The sequence below is a fragment of the Moschus berezovskii genome, chromosome Y, assembly GCF_049115385.1.
Source record: "Moschus berezovskii isolate FMDL1 chromosome Y, NW_MosBer_1.0, whole genome shotgun sequence".
Taxonomy (NCBI): Eukaryota; Metazoa; Chordata; class Mammalia; order Artiodactyla; family Moschidae; genus Moschus; species Moschus berezovskii.
In genome coordinates, this window is record NC_142489.1 from 65,591,918 (window position 1) to 65,609,949 (window position 18,032).

Consider the following 18,032-nt stretch of genomic DNA (forward strand, 5'->3'; position numbering starts at 1 on the left):
TACGTTTAAGGTAATTATTGATAAGTATGATCCCGTAGCCATTTTCTTTATTGCTTTGGGTTCGTGTTTATACACCCTTTCTGTGTTTCCTGTCTAGAAAAGATCCTTTAGCATTTGTTGGAGAGCTGGTTTGGTAATGCTGAATTCTCTCAGCTTTTGCTTGTCTGTAAAGCTTTTGATTTCTCCTTTATATTTGAATGAGATCCTTGCTGGGTACAGTAGTCTGGGCTGTAGTTTATTTTCGTTCATCACTTTACGTATGTCTTGCCATTCCCTCCTGGCCTGAAGAGTTTCTGTTGAAAGATCGGCTCTTATCCTTATGGGAATCCCCTTGTGTGTTATTTGCTGTTTTTCCCTTGCTGCTTTTAATATTTGTTCTTTGTGTTTGATCTTTGTTAATTTGATTAATATGTGTCTTGGAGTATTTCGCCTTGGGTTTATCCTATTGGGGACTCTCTGGGTTTCTTGGAATTGGGTGATTATTTCTTTCCCTATTTTAGGGAAGTTTTCAACTCTTATCTCCTCAAGTATTCTTTCATGGTCTTTCTTTTTGTGTTCTTCTTCTGGGATTCCTATGACTCGAATGTTGGAGCGTTTAACATTGTCTCAGAGGTCTCTAATATTGTTCTCATTTCTTTTAATTTGTTTTTCTTTTTTCCTCTCTGTTTCATTTATTTCTACAATTATATCTTCTAACTTGCTTATCCTGTCTTCTGCCTCTGTTATTCTACTGTTTGTCCCTTCCAGACTGTTTCTGATCTCAACTATTGCATTATTCATTGTATATTGACTCTTTTTTATTTCCTCTAAGTCCTTATTAAACCTTTCTTCCATCTTCTCAATCTTTTTCTCCAGGTTATTTATCTGTAACTCCATTTTGCTTTCAAGATTTTGAATCATTTTCACCATCAAAATTCGAAATTCTTTATCAGGTAGATTCCCTATATCTTCCTCTTTTGTTTGTGTTGATGGGCATTTATCTTGTTCCTTTACTTGCTGGGTATTTCTCTGCCTCTTCATCTTGCTTATAATGCTTTGCTTGGGGTGGCCTTTCCCTCTTCTGGCCGTTTGTGGAGTTCTCTTTATTATGTAGTTTCCTCGTTGTGTGTGAGGTTGGACAGGTGACTTGTCATGGTTCCCTGGTTACGGAAGCTTGTGTCAGTGTTCTGGTGGGTGTAGCTGGATTTGTTCTCTCTGGAGTGCAGTGAAGTGTCCAGTTATGAGTTATGAGATGTCAGTGGGTTTGGAGTGACTTTGGGCAGCCTGTATATTGAAGCTCAGGGCTAGTTTCCTGTGTTCCTGGAGAATTTGCGTGGTATGTCTTGCTCTGGAACTTGTTGACCCTTGGGTGGTGCTTGGTTTTAGTGTAGGTACGGAGACGTATGATGAGCTCCTATCGATTAATGTTCCCTGGAGTCAGGAGCTCTCTGGTGTTCTCAGGATTCGGGCTTAAGCCTCTTGCCTCTGGTTTTTGGTCTTATTCTTGGAGTAGCCTCTAGACGTCTCTATCTGTCATTTGAAAGGTGGTTCCCTCTGTTTTAGCTTCTGTTTGCTGGTCTCTTCAGTGTCTAATTTCCTCCCTGATACTAGGGGGTGGGTGGACACTTTTTAAGGCTCAGTTTTTCAGTCCTGTTTTGGGAAGGGAGGAACGCTGCAGACGAATATCTCTGGCGTCTGTGGGGAGTGCTCACAGCGTCTCGGCCACACTGGGTTTGCCCCTGCTCACAGCACGTATGCTGTCCCAGTCTACACTGCACAGGCTCTAGGTTGCTCTGCCGGGAACTGTCCGAGGCCGGCACTGGGTTGTATGCACTTCCCAGGTCTGAGAGGCTCAAGTTCAGGTTCTCAGGTACTCCACAAAGGTGCAGACTTGGTCGGGCCTGCGTTTTGTGCCTTCCCTGGTCCGAGCAGTTCAGGGGACCAGGTGTTTGGCGAGAGCTGTCTCTGCGACTTATCGCCTCCCCAGTCCCCGCCACTCAGTTTTCTGGGTGTACAACCGGCGCACCTTCTCAGGGGGTTATCAACCCGCCCGAGCCGAAGAAGTCCTGATTAGCAACAAGCCTGTCTGCAGTTTGTATCAGATGCCTTTCTGGGGCCGCGGTTGCCCGCTCCGGCTCTGGCTGCGCTCCCTGCCTGTCTCGGCAGGGGATGGGTGATGGGCCGACCACAGCCGGCTCGCTCTGCTCAGTCCTTTATTCTGTGAGCGGGGCTGGCCGAGTATTAGGTTAGAGCTTTCCGCCTTTTCGTGGGGAAGCTATCCCACAGTCTGCTTTGCTCTCCCAAGTTCTCTCAAATTGTTCTCGTGACATTCAAGCCCAGTCCTCTCTCTAAGCAGTTCAGCCGGCTCCTCCCTGCCCAGCCCCCGCTTGCTAATGGTGTATGCAGGCGTCTGCGCTGCTTCTCCGCTGGGAGTTACCGTTTGGCGGGTAGTCTGTAGGTTTTAAAAAAATCTTAGAAAAAAAAGAGGGTTATGTGGCCCTCTGATCTTCCAAGGCTCACCAAAGATTCGCCAGTGAGAGTGTTTCCTGGTGTTTGGAAACTCCTCTCTTTTTAAAGCCTCCCTTCCCTGGACAGAGCTCCGTCCTTACTTCTTTTGTCTCACATTTTATCTTTTATGTTTTTTCCTACCTCCTTTCGAAGACAATGGGCTGCTTTTATGGGTTCCTGACATCCTCTGCCAGCATTCAGAAGTTGTTTTGTGGACTTTACTCCTTGTTCAAATGTTCTTTTGATGAATTTGTGGAGGAGAGAGTGGTCTCGCCATCCTATTCCTCCGCCATTTTGTTCCTCCCCCCAACATTTGTGATATTAAATTAACTGCTTCACTTTTGTTGAATTTTCCTTGCTCTAAAGACAGGAGGATAAATGCAAAAGTGTAGCTGGAAGAGACTATAGACATTCTTTGAGATCTTAAGCGTCCTCTCATTTTCGTGGATAAAATTAACATACGTCACCTTGAGACAGCACTCATTTGTTGTAATACTTGAACATTGTGTTCTTTTTAAAATCATGGTTTGGTCTAAATTTTGCACTAAAAGTGGCATTACCAACCTAATAACAAGAGTTGCATTTTAAGAAAAATTGAACAGTATTTTACGGTTTTGTTTTTTTCTGTTTTGTCCCTTCCTAAGAATATGCTCAAGTAACCAAAATGCTGGGAAATGCACGTTTGGAAGCAATGTGTTTTGATGGAGTGACAAGGATATGTCATATCCGAGGAAGTTTGAGAAGAAAAGTCAGTGTGGAGACATATTTTCCTTTAGTACAAAAATTACCTTTAAAATATATATCTGTTCTTCCAAATGACTGAATTTGGTGCATTCTTGAAAACTTCAAAATCAGTGGTATATAAGGCAATATAAAGCCATAAAACTAGAAAATCCTTGGTAACTTTAATAATAGGGTTTAGATTTAGAAAGAATGATTTGTGATACCTAGCCTGGACTTATGCCAGAAATGTTTGCTCTTGAGGAAACAGACACATTTCGTGTATGAAACAAATGGCCTAGTCTCTTAACAAAAATATTAAGCCATGAAAGAAAGAAAGAAAAATAAAACACCTGAAAATTATTTTTAAGACAAAAGGAGTCGAATTGCTAATTAAATGTACTGTGTGGTCCTGGATAAGACTTTGCTTTGTGGGAACAGTTCTATGTGGCATTAGGAACATTTGAAATTGGAACACGATAAAGCATCTTATTCAGTAATTTTGGCACATTGATTGATCATATTGTTTAAAAGTTCCTTCAAGCATAATTCAAAACAGTTTTGTTCTGTTGAGTCCTTCTTTTCCAGTTAGTAGTGACTTGGGGGCCTGAATTGATGTCGATTGGTAACTAGATGGCTATATTTGTGTATATGACTTCTTTTCATTTATTTAAAAGAACTAGAAACGTCCAGTGCGATTTGTGAGTAAAAGTAATTCATGTAAAGCAATAAAAGAATTATGCTTTCGTAAATTTAAAGGCTTCAGTTGAAGTAAAATTATTATATATTGCAATATCCTAAATTAGAAAACTGGACCCAAACTGAACTGCCTAACTTTAGTTTTTAATTAGCACGGTAAGTATCTTTAACTAAACTTTGCCTCCTAGGCATGAGCACACACAGAGATAATACACAGATACAGGCACATCCACACACGACACCCACACACACACTCATCTGCAGTTTCGCCGTAATTATTAATAGCTACTTTTCCCATACTGAAAGAATTGTATTTTTTGTATTCAGTATGGCTTTACATTGAACACTATTATTTGCACTTTTCATGGAGTATACTGTGAGCTTTTTTGTTTCTTTGTTTGTTTAAATATAGGTTTGGATAAATACTTCCGATATTATATTGATTGGTCTTTGAGGCTATCAGGTAACAATTACAGTTAATTTTATAATGTTCCTCAATTTAGGAATCATTAATATCAGTATTTAGATGATGCAATAAAATGCAATTGACCTGTTCTAGCCAGTTATGATTCTCATCCTTCTGGCATCAAAATTTATTATGATCCACGATGTTTAAGATAATAGGATTCTGGCTGAATGCCAGTACATAGTGTTTTGTGGGAAGACTGGCTGTTTATTTACTTTAAATATAACAAGTACTAAATATTCTCTTATAATTTTGGATAACTACTACAGCTCATCGGTCTGTCCTCCTTTAAAGTCCAGGTGTATTCAAGGCTCTATGATGGGTTTTCAGGGATTATGGTGCACATAATTATGGCACACACACTTTGCGTGTTCTGCAGTAAAATGAGAAGGTATCTTCTTATTTTATGATATGTATATCACAGAGCTATATTATTCATTTTCCTTTCATAATTTTTCTTTCATTTTTGATGGCACTGCAGCTTGTGGGAGCTTAGATCCCCAGTCAAGGATTGAACCCAGAATACTGCTGAGGAAGCCCTGAGTCCTTATCACTGGGCCACCAGAGGACTCCACCTATTTTGCTTTTTAAATATTTTTTTAAAAGCCCTTTGCTAAACAGTAGCATAAGACAGTGATATTCGTTATTATTCTCATTCATTAAAAGAAAAATTTAGTAACTTTATATTGGCTTCTCAGTTACGAAGTTTAAATATAAAGGTCTTAAATCCAAGTTTGAGTAATCACTGCTGTAGATGTTGCAATTAAATCAGGCCAAACCTCTATCTCCAAAGAAAGTTGTTTTTTTTTTTTTTCTTTTGTTTTCAATTATAGGAGAAAGGTAAGACATAGACTAGGTCATTTAGAGTGTAAGTTATAAATCCAATATGAATACTTAGAAAACTACTTGGTAGTTGCCCACTACGATATTAATGCTTGAAGTATGACTTGTAAGACAGAAATCCTTTCGATTTCTGTGTCAAACGCATCACGTGTGCTCAACAAAATTTTGAGTGAAATAATTGTTCTCTCTCTCCCTGGTGGCTCAGAGGTTAAAGCCTTTGCCTGGAATGCAGGAGACCCGGGTTCGATCCCTGGGTTGGGAAGATCCCCTGCAGAAGGAAATGGCAACCCACTCCACTACTCTTGCTTGGAGAATCCCATGGAGGGAGGAGCCTGGTGGACTACAGTCCATGGGGTCGCAAAGAGTTGGACACGACTGAGTGATTTCACTTTCACTTTCTCTATATTCTATTATCGGGTCATATTTTCTGTAAATAGTTAAGACGATGTGATTTGTAAAATTTCAGTCTTCTGTTTCCTTGTTGATTTTTTTTGGTGTGATTGTGCTCTTAGTGATTAAAGAGACATTTTGAAGCCAGTTAATCCTGGATGTTCATTGGAGGGACTGATGCTAAAGCTGAAACTGCAATACTTTGGCCACCTCATGTGACGAGTTGACTCACTGGAAAAGACTCTGATGCTGGGAAAGGTTGGGGGCGGGAGGAGAAGGGGATGACGGAGAATGAGATGGCTGAATGGCATCACTGACTTTGTGGACATGAGTTTGAGTGAACTCCGGGAGTTGGTGATGGACAGGGAGGCCTGGCGAGCTGTGATTCATGGGGTCGCGGAGAGTCGGACATGACTGAGCGACTGAACTGAACTGACTCCACGTTTTATCTCCACTAGTTTTGTTTTAAAGAATATGTTTGTCTTGATTCTCCAGCAAAATATTCTTCTCAACTAAAAACATATTATGCACCTTGTTTCTTGTCTTCTCTTAATGAATGCTACCTGAGGCAACATCTCTGTTATGTCCAGCTTCTAGGCTTTCTCAGCAATGGTTTGTATTGAGTACTTATTTTCTGGTATGTGACCGAACACCTTTCCGTGTTTCTTTGTGTGTCTCGTGGTTTTTGCTGTCGTTGAAAGCCAGAAAATGCAAATATTACATGGTGAGATGGGAGATCAGATTTGTTCTACCAAGGATTTTTTCTTGCCATGGTTTGTTGGGTGATTTCAGAGACAGATTGTGTATGGCATGTGTCTTTTCCTTGCACGTGGCCACTGAATGTTTGTTCACAATGTCACAGACAGCCCATGTTTGAGGTTTCATTAAAAACCAGCAAGGCTCTCAGTCTCTCCTTTTAGGCTTTGAGCTTGCAGGGGCATACCTTTCATAGTCAGCCAGGCGACTGATAGTTCTTCTCTTCATTTCAGGCCTGTGCAGAAAATCCAGGTCACTCGAAGCTGAGAGAGATCAGGAGCATCCCTGAACTTTGACTAGTTTGTGTTCAGTCCTAACTCCACATAAAAATGAGGTCCTACAGTGCTTGCTTTCTCTGTGTGACTTGCTTCTCTTAGCACACTACTCTCCAGGTTCATTCACGTTGTTGCAAAAGGCAGGATTTATCTACCTTGGATGTTAATCCCTTATTGGTCATATCATTTGCAAATATGTTTACCGATCTAGTACCCTGTCTTTTTAGTCGTTGTTGACAATTTCCTTTTCTGTGCAAAAGCAATTTAGTGTGAAGTATTTACACCTACTAGGTTTTGTTTGCGTTCCTTATGGCTTTGGAGTCCTATACCAAAATCAGAGTGCAAGAGCACTACATTTGGTAGTTTTACACCGTGTTCCCTTGCAGCAGTTTTATGGTTTCAGGTCTGTGTTTAAATCTGTGATCTAGTTCAGGGTACATTTAGGTAGTTTCTGGAGCATGATAGGGGTCCACGTTTAGGTTAAGTACTGTTTTCCCAGTCCTGTTTATTGGGAAGGATGTCTTCTCTCCACAGTAACCTTGCTTCCGTTCGTATTAGTTGACTGTCTTTGAAAAATTGTATTCTGAGTGCTCAATTTTTTTCCAGCATCTGCATTATTGGTGGAATTCTAGTGCCATATTGTTTGGACAGTTGTGTTTGAAATGCAGGAAGTGTGTGCCCTCCAGCTTTATTCTTCCTCAAGATCGCTTTGGCCCTTAAGATAGTTTGAGGTTCCATCTAACTTTGTCTCTGAAAATAACTGCTACTTGAATTTTATAGGAATTACATGGAATCTCTACATTACTTTGGGTAATACGGACACATTACTACTATACCTGATTTTTGTATGTTGATTTTACTGAATATTTTTCCCTTGTATGTTTTTGTGATCTGGATCATCCATTCATAACCTTTCCATTTTGAGTATGTGATGACAGCAATATATACTCTGTCTTTAAATGTGTATCAATTTTGTGCCCACTTATTTTAGTTTAACAGCCTATAATCCCGGAAATGGAGCGAAAAATTGTTAGTTCCCAGGTTAATTCTTTGTCTCATGGGCAGTGTAACCACAGTTTTATTAATTCATTAAGGGGTTAAACTGCTAACTTTAAAGTGATAGCCACAAACAGATCTTCTGATTTTTCACCTGGTGTGGATAAAAACAAACCCCTGTTGCTCGAATCATAATGTAAAGATAATAGCAGCATCCCCACTCTATGGAAGTGTATTAGCACATTGTTAGCTAATCTCTTCCCTACTGAGTTGGACTCAGAGTTTTCACACAATACCTACATGTGTTTTGTGCACATTAGATTTTGATAAGTGTTGGTATGTATTACACTGCAGTTTTATGACTGTGATATTTTCAATTGCCTTTCTGTAGGCCTTTGCTAGGTTAATTGTAAACATTTAGAATCATTGCCTCAAATGAACATTTTTAGGGCAGTGCTTTTCAGGCATATTTGCATCAGAAACACCCAGAAGAGCTTTATAAACACACAAGGCCTTCAATTCAAGCCTGCCAAGTTTTAGGAAGATACCGGTATCTTTTTAAAGCACCTCCAACAATTCGACTCATTAAGATACTCTAAGAACTCTGCATTATAGACAGGTTTCTCTTGGGTAAAAATACCCCTTCCACCTTGAACTACAGTGTTAGAGTGTGAACAAGGACAACATTGCAAAACCACCACCACCCATGTTTCCTTTTCTTACTTTGATTCAGTGCATTGTATACATCACAATCCTAGTCTATACTTTATTTGGTCATGCATGCCAACTTCGTCATGAGGATTTGTGTGTGTGTGTGTCTGTGTGTGTGTGTGTGTGTGTGCAGATGATAGAAGGAAGGTGAGCGAATAGTAACGTTTTACATAAGAGTGTTTAATTTGAAATTAACTTATGAAAGAAATGATGATTCTTTGCATGACCGGTTTTGATCCTTCCTTGTTCTTCTCCAAGGATAACAAAGCAGATGTAATTTTAAAGTACAATGCAGCTGAAGCTAGAAGTCTGAAGGGTTACGGAAAACTTCCAGAATATGGTAGTTAATATCAAAGTTTTTACATTTCCTTGTCTTCTCATAGCATTTGCTAGTTAGTGTTTAGGTGAACCAGTTGTTTCAGAATTCTCTATTATGTATTTTTACATATAGGCTTCAATTCACTGTAACTGTGTACTAAATACTTCAGTATATTAACAACTTAGTAATGGATTCTCTTCCTACAATATGTTCTTTGGGTGGCGAATTATAAAGTTTACAGACGCGAGACTTATCTGTAAGAATTGTTAAAGTAGTGCCTCTTGTGAACAATTCTTAAGAGAGTATACCTGGTTTCAGAAACTCTATAACAACAATTATGGTACTGGTATGGATTTTTATGGAGCAGTGTTCAGTGTTTCTTAGTATATAGAGTGTCGTTGTGGTGTTTTGTGGAGAGTGTTTTTAAAAGATATCCCTTTTATTTCTTAAAGAGAAAAGTATTCTATTCTTCCTCTAATAAGCTTGGAAAGATTAAAATATACTTCTGGTAACAAAAGAGAGGACATATACTAAACTCACGTTTTGAACATGAGAGCAGTGTTACTTTTTCTATTACAGTGCATTTTATTATAAAGTGAGGTGATTTTTAGGAAGAGTGAAGATTCTGATGACAATTAGGCCATTTAAGAAATCCTAAGATAAGTGGGAATCAGATCAATACTTACTTGGCTGTGAATTTCTTTTAGTGGTTTCATTGTGACTTTGTTCTCTGTGATATGTTTGCAGTTAGGAAGATTTTTCTCGGAACGAGACCGTTGAATTGAAGATTGAGTCCAAGCAGTTTCTTGTACAGTTCAGTGTTTCACTATTTATCCAGTATTATTTTTTTAAATCAGCAATTAATCTAGGAACACCTTGATTTGATATTTTTAAGAGTATGCTCTTACTGTGTTTTTAGCAGAACATAGTGAAACAGATACCTTTGATCCTGAAGATGATGATGAAATCCAGTTTAAGGACACTGCAGGTGAGGATGAAGACATTGAGGTGAGGTGTAAGTCCAGATTGAACCATGTGCATGTATGCTCTTTCATGTCTTGTACAAGAAAGCAGCCACATCTTCCACCACCTCAGGTCTCAGAAGGTTGAACGCTTGAATTGAATATATATTGAAGAGTAGGTATCCATGAATTTGAATATTCATTAAAATTCAAGAACCACTGTGTCAACCGTTGTGAATTTTTGAAAACTTTTTAATTCATGGGATCCTTGTTTGTTTGTTTGTTTTCTTAAATCAATTAGGTCTGACAGTGGGCACTTCATAATGACACTTTATTACGCAAGGGGGGTCTACAGAGATAGCATTAAGATGTTTTGCAGACAGGTTTAAAATGTATCATCTCCCAAAGCTGGTACGTTAATAGAAGTAAAGTATGATGCAGCCAGTTTGCTGAAGCTCTGGAATTTTAGTGTACTCCAAAGCATTCTTAAAATGAAGGCCTGTTTTGTTGCCCATGTGTTTAGAAGTTACATTAATTGTCCTGTATCTCTCTAGGACAAACTTTTAGTTTGGAGTTTTTGTGTGTGAAATGGTTGCTTATCTTGGTAAGGAGATAGTGGTGATAAGACTTAAATACCTCACTGTTCTACTATGAATGTATTTCAGTAAAAATTTTATTAATTTGTATCTCTTGATTTTTCAGACAGACATATCAATAATTGCAATGACAGTATGGTTTATATATACTCTTGTAAGGCCTGTTAGGTGTCTTCTTCTTGTTTTGGTCCTTCGTGCAAAAACATCAATGACTGTTGGATTGAATACTAAGGTAGAATTTCAGAATTCTGAGAGCAGATTTTAGGAAGTCTAAATTGCATCACTGCCCTAGGACACAGATTTCAATATCTTTCAGTCACCAACGTTTTTATTAAGAGCATTTTCAGACACTCAGAGAAACTGAATTTTAAGTGGAAGTGAGCAATCACATATTCCCCAAGATTATACAGTTTGCAACTTTCTACACAGTCTGTCGCATCTATCCTGTCCATACCAGTCCATTTATACTTTGATGGATTTCCCAATCATTTAGAAAATGAAACCAAGGCACTGCCCTGGTGGTCTAGAATTTTCAGATTCTCAGCGTCCACTGTAGGGGTCGTGAGTTCAATTCCTGCTCCGAAAAGAATGATCAGCAGCCTGCGTGGCATGGCCAAAAAGAACCATGAAAACCCAGGCTCTTTGAGATGAGTCACACTATGAATTAGAACAGCTGGATATGCACCTTCAATGGAGACATTTTTGCCATTTTTTTAAAGCGAGATTGTTACAGATTTTTAAACGTATGATAATACTCTACTGAGGTGAAAGTGAAGTCGTTCAGTAGTGTCTGACTCTTTGCGACCTCTTGGACTGTAGCCTACTAGGCTCCTCCATCCATTTCAGTGAGGTTCTCTGTTCAAGATTACTGGAGTGCGTTGCCATTTCCTCCTCCAGGGGATCTTCTCGACCCAGGTCTGGAAACCGGGTCTCCAGCATTGCTGGCAGATGTTTTACCCTCTGAGCCACCAGGGAAGCCCTATAATCTACTGATGTTGTATGCATTTTAAAGTGCACGAGAAATAGGAAAGGAAAAGGGATTAGAAAAGTATTGTTGCAGTATCATTAAAAGCGTTTTTTCATTTTTTCTCTTCCGGTTTTGTTATCATTTATCAGAGGCTCTAACAATTTTACGTCGATTTTTGTTTTATATATTTTGACGCTTCCGTCATCGTCTTTTATGTATTTGGAGTTTTGAATCATGTAAAGGTTAAAATGAACATCTCAAAGATGTCATGTCTATCATAGCTAAAGAAAAAAAGGCAGTTTCACTTGAAAGAGTGGACGCTGATCTTTATGAATCCGTTGTAAATCAGAAACTGAAAAATGATTACATACAAAGAAGGATTCCAGTAATCAAGTGTCTTTTAAATGGGTTTCAGTTTAATGATATCTTTGTAGTATCTAGGTCATTTGTAATGCTGACAACAGATTTCATAGAAATGCTGTCCTCTCTTTCTTACATTTTGTTCAGTTTTGCCAGAGATTCCTTGTGGCTAAATTAATTCTGTGGAGGTACAACTGACAGCTATTTTCTGTGGTAAGAATGTAAAATGCACCAGTTGCATAGTATGTTATTTGAGACCTGAACGTTGTCACGCCTGAGCTAGGGTTGAAGGCAAGGAATGTAACCAAAGGGAACACTTGAACCCCAAGTCCCACAGAGATAAGCCTTGTTTTAGACGGAGAAGATAACAGCTTTTTGTAGCTGTGACTAAGCAGCTCAGTTAGGGAAAGGACAAAAGACAAGGGTAATTAAAATCAATACTGTTATTTTGGAAATTCTGTTTAGTTTTATTTGTTTTATGTCAGAATCGCAGTTCTTATCAGAGTTAGTTATCCTGGGATTAATTAGAGTGTTTCTCCTGCGATCAGACTGTATCAGAAGAATTTGATTTAGTACTGTCCTTCACTCTTTAGGATAAGAAAAAAGGCTAAACTCCAATTAAGATGAATAAGTAAATTTAAATCATGGAAAAAGAGGATAGCTTGCATAACATGTTCTATTCTCTTGGAGATCATAGAGATTCAGTGAAAACACACAGGAACTGTGAAAACAATCTGGTCAGTGTCCTTAACTTTAGTTCAAATGGACTTTGTAATTACTGTAAGACGATCCTATATGCATTATTAGAATTAATTTTTCTGTAGGTCTGATGTTCTTTTCACTTACAGATCTGTATTGAACGCAGAGGTCTGAGGATCATGCACCCTTTGAATTTTGGTCATCATCTGCTAAGAAAACTAAAACCTCAGTATGAATGTAGTTTAAGGCACACTGTGCCTTAAATGATGTGCCTTAAATAAACAATGGTTTGTTTTCGTTGTTTGCAAGTATCATATTTCTTTTAGAAACTGATGAAGCTGAAGTATTCTGAGTAAAATGTTAACACTTGCTTCTTTCAATGTAATGGAAACACACCACAAATTATGCATCAAAACACTGGAAAGGAAGAAGAGAGAAGATTCCTCTCCTGTTTGACCTCCAGTTAATGGGTGTTTTAAATAAACTTGTCTGTTTGAATGGACTTGACTGTTTGCAGAATCTTTCTATGTATTCCAGTTATCTAAAGGTTTCTTGAGATTTTTGATAGACTGTAAAGAAAGCAGAAGTATGCATTTGAAGCTAATGAAAAGGGCAATTTTCTTACTTACCTTGCCCAAGTGTAATTTTATTCTGTTTGATAACATATATTCTTTTCAAAATTTGGGGTTGCCAACATCATAAGAAGGGCATTTCCAAATGAAGATTTCAGAAGACAGGTTGGAGTCATATGTTCAATTGATGGATTAGAAATTGCAGAAATTTGACAGTAATTAATACTCAGTTTTCTTAACGTTGAAAGTTTTGATCTGTTTGTTGAGAATGCTTTTACTTAGCATTTTATTTTATTTTATTTTGGTAATTAATTTATTTTTTATTGGAGGCAAATTATTTTACATTATTATATTGGTTGGTTTTGCCATACATTGACATTAATTTGCCCCGTGTTTACATAAGTTCCCCCTCCTGAACCCCCCTCCCACCTCCCTCCTCCGTTTATCCTCCCTCTGGGTCATCCCCGCATGCCAGCCCCGAGCATCCTATAACATGCATTGACCCTGAACTACTGATTCGTTTCACATATGACAGCATACGTGTTTCAATGCCATTCTCCCAAATCATCCCACCCTCACCCTCTCCCATAGAGTCACAAAGACTGTTCTATACATCTGTGTCTCTTTTGCTGTCTCGTATACAGGGTTATCATTTGCATCTTTCTAAATTCCATATATATGCGTTAATATACTGTATTGGTGTTTTTCTTTCTGGCTTACTTCACTCTGTATAATAGACTCCAGTTTCTACTTAGCATTTTAAATATTTATCAAGTACGACAACCATGCAGGGTAAAGTCACTAGATGATCCTTTACAGATAAAATTGGTTGTATGTAATTTCATTCTCAAAAGTCATGTGCATTATAACCAAATAGTGCTCAGTTTGTTGAGTATTAGAATCACATTGTACGTGTGAAAATCTAATTTCCTAAGTAAATTCTGGAACGTTAAGTCTTTTGTTAATTTTCCCTTGGCTGAGATAAGGGAAAGGAAGGAACAGCCACTGAATAATACAAGAAAGTGTTGCACTCAGTATATTTTGGCCTTGCTTTGTGTCACTGGTGTATTTATGGGTCTGTGTATTTTACAGCAAATTTCAATACTAACTTTGATTTTTAACAGTGTGATTTGAAATTATCCTCTGTATTAAGATGAAATGAAGTTCATTCCTTGTTTTATGACCTCAATAAAAATTTACTTGTGTGTAGTGAGAGACCATTCATCTAGTAATTTCTGAAACATATTTCTTCTGAGAATTTATAGGGAATCCATATTTAGCTGGTTTCTGTAATACAAAAAAGGAGAGTAAACCCTCGGATGGTTCATAGCAAGTGATGCTAGGTATTCTTTCCCAGATTATAAACTGAGTGTGTACATAATGAAACCCAAGAAAAAAGTTCACCGGTGTGTTTTTTGGTGCCTAATCTGTGAACTTCCTGAACACTCATATGCTGAATGCATTTGAGATGGAGGACTAGTTTTAACACTCAAGAAATAAACTTGAGAAGTTGACTTCATGAATAATCAAAGCTTCCTGGTTCTTTAGTACTTTTTACACATGTTTCTTCAACCCTTGGCCAAAAATAGAAGAATCTACACACATGACACAGTGAAAAACTTCTCTGTGTACTTTCTCATACAAATATGGGCTTGTCCAAAGACTTAACCTTCACTTACATTGTGTTTGCTAGTTGTCATGGTCTGGTTGTTGTACGCTTATTTGTTTTGGTTTTTGTTTTTATTTTCCTAAAATTATGTACTGATGTCCTAACGCCAGAAGATGATAACATTGTGCAGCAGGCCCTCTGGGATGTCCTTCTGCCACCACGGAGGAACTGTTGGACAAGTTCACACTGGCAATCAAGTTGTCATGATCCCATTCCCTGAGCTTTCCTTCCAGGAACCGCACAAAAATGGCCCCGAACTTAGCACTGAGCTAACTTGAAGCACTTCTATATTATTCTGCACCCCTCAAGATCATTCTTTGTCAATGCTGCACCATCATCATAGTCCAAACACCCGCAGAGCTGCAACATTCTTTGTGAGGTTCCTCTGGTCTTCCTAAGTGTATTTTTCTCTTTGCAACTTTCCTTTTCCCCAAAGTGTTATCTCACTGTACCAGGAAAAGGTCAAAAAAGAGGTCTTCCAAGAAGCCAAAGAGAATGTTACAGGCCAAAGACTCTGATACAATTTTGTCAAGGAGATGCACATGGATCCCAAGAGTCCTGCCAAAATAAGGCACTGGGCGTAATGCTAGAATGTTAAGGGGCTTTCCTTCCCATTGGCTCTGCTCTTTACTACTATCCACACACACAGTGTCCCCACAGAGTGTCACCCTGGGAAGCCGACCCACTCTGGGCCCACAGCTCATGCCTCTTGAAGCCTTTATCCCCACCAGTCGTCACTGACTTACTGAACACCAGTTCTCTCATTCTGCAGCCCTTATTAGGCTGTGGTAGCTAGACCTACAGCTCAGGAATCCCTGATAGCCTACACAGCATGTGGTCCATGGACCCCAGTTTACAGTTGGGCTGGGTACATCCAAGACACTCAGATTCCAGGTTCCCTGTGAGAGTCACGTGGTGTGAATTTCCTTCAGGGTGCCCATTACAAAACGAGAAATTGCGCTCCAGCGAGTTAGACAGAACCCTCCCCCAGGTGCAGAGCCACACCACTGTCCCTCTGCCCTCCACAGAGAAGGATGAGAACACAAAGAAAGGAAGGAATTCACATCAGAACTTTAGGCATGGACAATCGTGCATGTTTGGAAGGAGTGCTATTCCCTAATTCCTGGAGCCTTAAACCAGCTGGCTCTGAACTTCTCCTTTTCTCTCTCTTCTAGGGTCCATGCATGCAAACAGCATGCCTGTCTAGCTTCATCACTGTTCCCTCATTCATAGGCACACAGTGGCAGAGGGGCACAAACACACATCTCACACCTGTGCTTTCTTCAGGTTTCTGCACTGCTAGGTAGGCTGGAAGTGCCAAAATGGATTTGAAATTCACACACTGTCTCTAATAGGATGCCTGGCATTTTACACTGACCACCTACTTTAGCAAGACATTTGCCTTGCATGGTGCCAGTATGTGCCACACTTGGGGAAGGAGTGTTCCGGCTTACAGGTTAATGATCCCAGGCAGCACTAGCCCAGGCTCTTACACTGTCTCCTTCCCACATGTGGAGCTAGTCTCTAGGGCAGCATGCTCTCTGTGCCTCCTCCTCTAAGTCTCTGCCCTTTTCTGAAGAACCTTGACCTCTTCACAATCCTGGGTCCTGCCTTAGTCACGACCACTATTTCCACTTGGCAGCCAATGCCCCCACAGACAGAGGGGTCCACAAACAGGGGTTTTGAAACCCCTCAGCACTTGATTTACTCTGGTTGATAACTCAAACCCTTCACCCTCTCTTACGATACAAACACAGAAAATGACACAGGAGAAATTGTGAGCTTGTTTATGTCTCCTGATGTAATTGCAGACTTGTGGACCCACTAACTGGAGTAGCCACTGGCCATCCTTTCCTCATTCCTGTCCTGGGCAGGGGCACTGCAGAGTTGTGGGAAACTAGTCTCCCTGATCTGTGGATGCCTCATTCTTACACTTCTGGTTGTTCCACATCTCATGTTCTTTAACCTTCATTTCTGTGTTTGCAGTGAGCCAAACACGTACACACACACACACACACACAAACACAAGTGACACAATATACACATGCAAGGCACAGGGACACAAACACAAACAGGGATTTATGTGTCCACACCTGAAAAGCCAGTGGTTTATATGAAATATAGAGATTTCTTATTTCTTATAGGAAAATCTCCATTTTGATCTTCAAATGTGAATTATAGAGAGATCCAGCATCCATGAAAGAAATCCAGCATCTACAGAAATTTTTTTTTGGTATAAAAATTACAGAGAATTCCATATTTTGGGGGTAGAAATTCGTTGTCTTTTTATATGTATGAGAAATATTAAGAATTCCATATTTCATGAAGAAACAGTGGTGCCCATATTTTCATTTGTGAAACAGAGGTGATTCCAATACCATATTGGTTCTCTGTATCTTAAGGAAACCAGTGCCAATGTTTTCATGTGTGAAATATAGAGAAATCTCCACTCTGGTTTTCATACATGAAAAACAGAGAATCCCATATTTCACATAACAATATCTGCATACAGATTTTCATGGAGTGAAAAAAATTCAATATTTCATGAAGTAAAAATAGCACTGAGATTTTCATAAATAAAATTTAGAGAATTCCAATTTTAACTGTAAAAAAACACCTGATTTTCATATGTGAAATATAAAGCATTCCATATTTTATGTAGTTAAATGGATGTGCAGATTTTGATATGTGAAATATACAGAACTGCAGATTGCTTCTGGGAAAATGGCGCCCACTTTTTCTTATGTGATATATGAGATGTTCAATACTTCCTATAGGAAAATTTGAGATTTTCTTATGTGATAAATATAGAATTTCATATTTCATGTAAAAAATGGGTGGTCAGATATCAAATGTGATATATAGAGAATTCCACATTTCAAGTGGGAAAATTGGCACCCATTTATTCATTCATGTAATATAGAGAGGTCAATAATTTTGTTACAAATATCTGACCTGAAATTTCCTTATATGAAAATCTCATAGATCATGTATGAAAACCTGTTCACAGATTTCTATATCTGAAATGTAGAGATTTCATGGTATATGTAAGAAAATTTGTTCCCAAATTTCTATGTCAAATATAGAAATTTACATATTTAGGTAAAAATTTTATTATGATTTTCATATATGTAATACACAGAATCCCATATATTGATATAGCAGAAAAATCTTTGCTCCAATTATCTACTGTAAAATATACATAACTCCATATTTCATTTAGGAAAACTTCTAATGTGATGTACACACTTGAAACACAAAAGTCCATAGGTCACATATGAGAATCTATGTCTACAAAGCCTGTGCTAGTCTGCTTACTGTGAAGTACAATGAATTTGATACTTAATGAAGGGAAACTAATGTCCATATTTTCAAATATTAAACAGAGAATTCCATATATTGTGTAGGAAAATGTGCAGTTTAATATGAAGGCTTTAACATTTCATTTCAGACTTTCATATATGGAATATCGTGAATCCCATATTTATGTATGAAAATTCATGTCTAGGTTATCATTTGTGAAATATAGAAAATTACATATTTAA

The 18,032-nt window shown here is 38.6% G+C and overlaps 1 pseudogene; it reads left to right on the plus strand.

The window, feature by feature from the left end:
- Positions 1–15,607, plus strand: part of LOC148773142 (eukaryotic translation initiation factor 1A-like) — a 34,997-nt pseudogene extending 19,390 nt beyond the window's left edge.
- Positions 15,608–18,032: the final 2,425 nt, after the last annotated feature.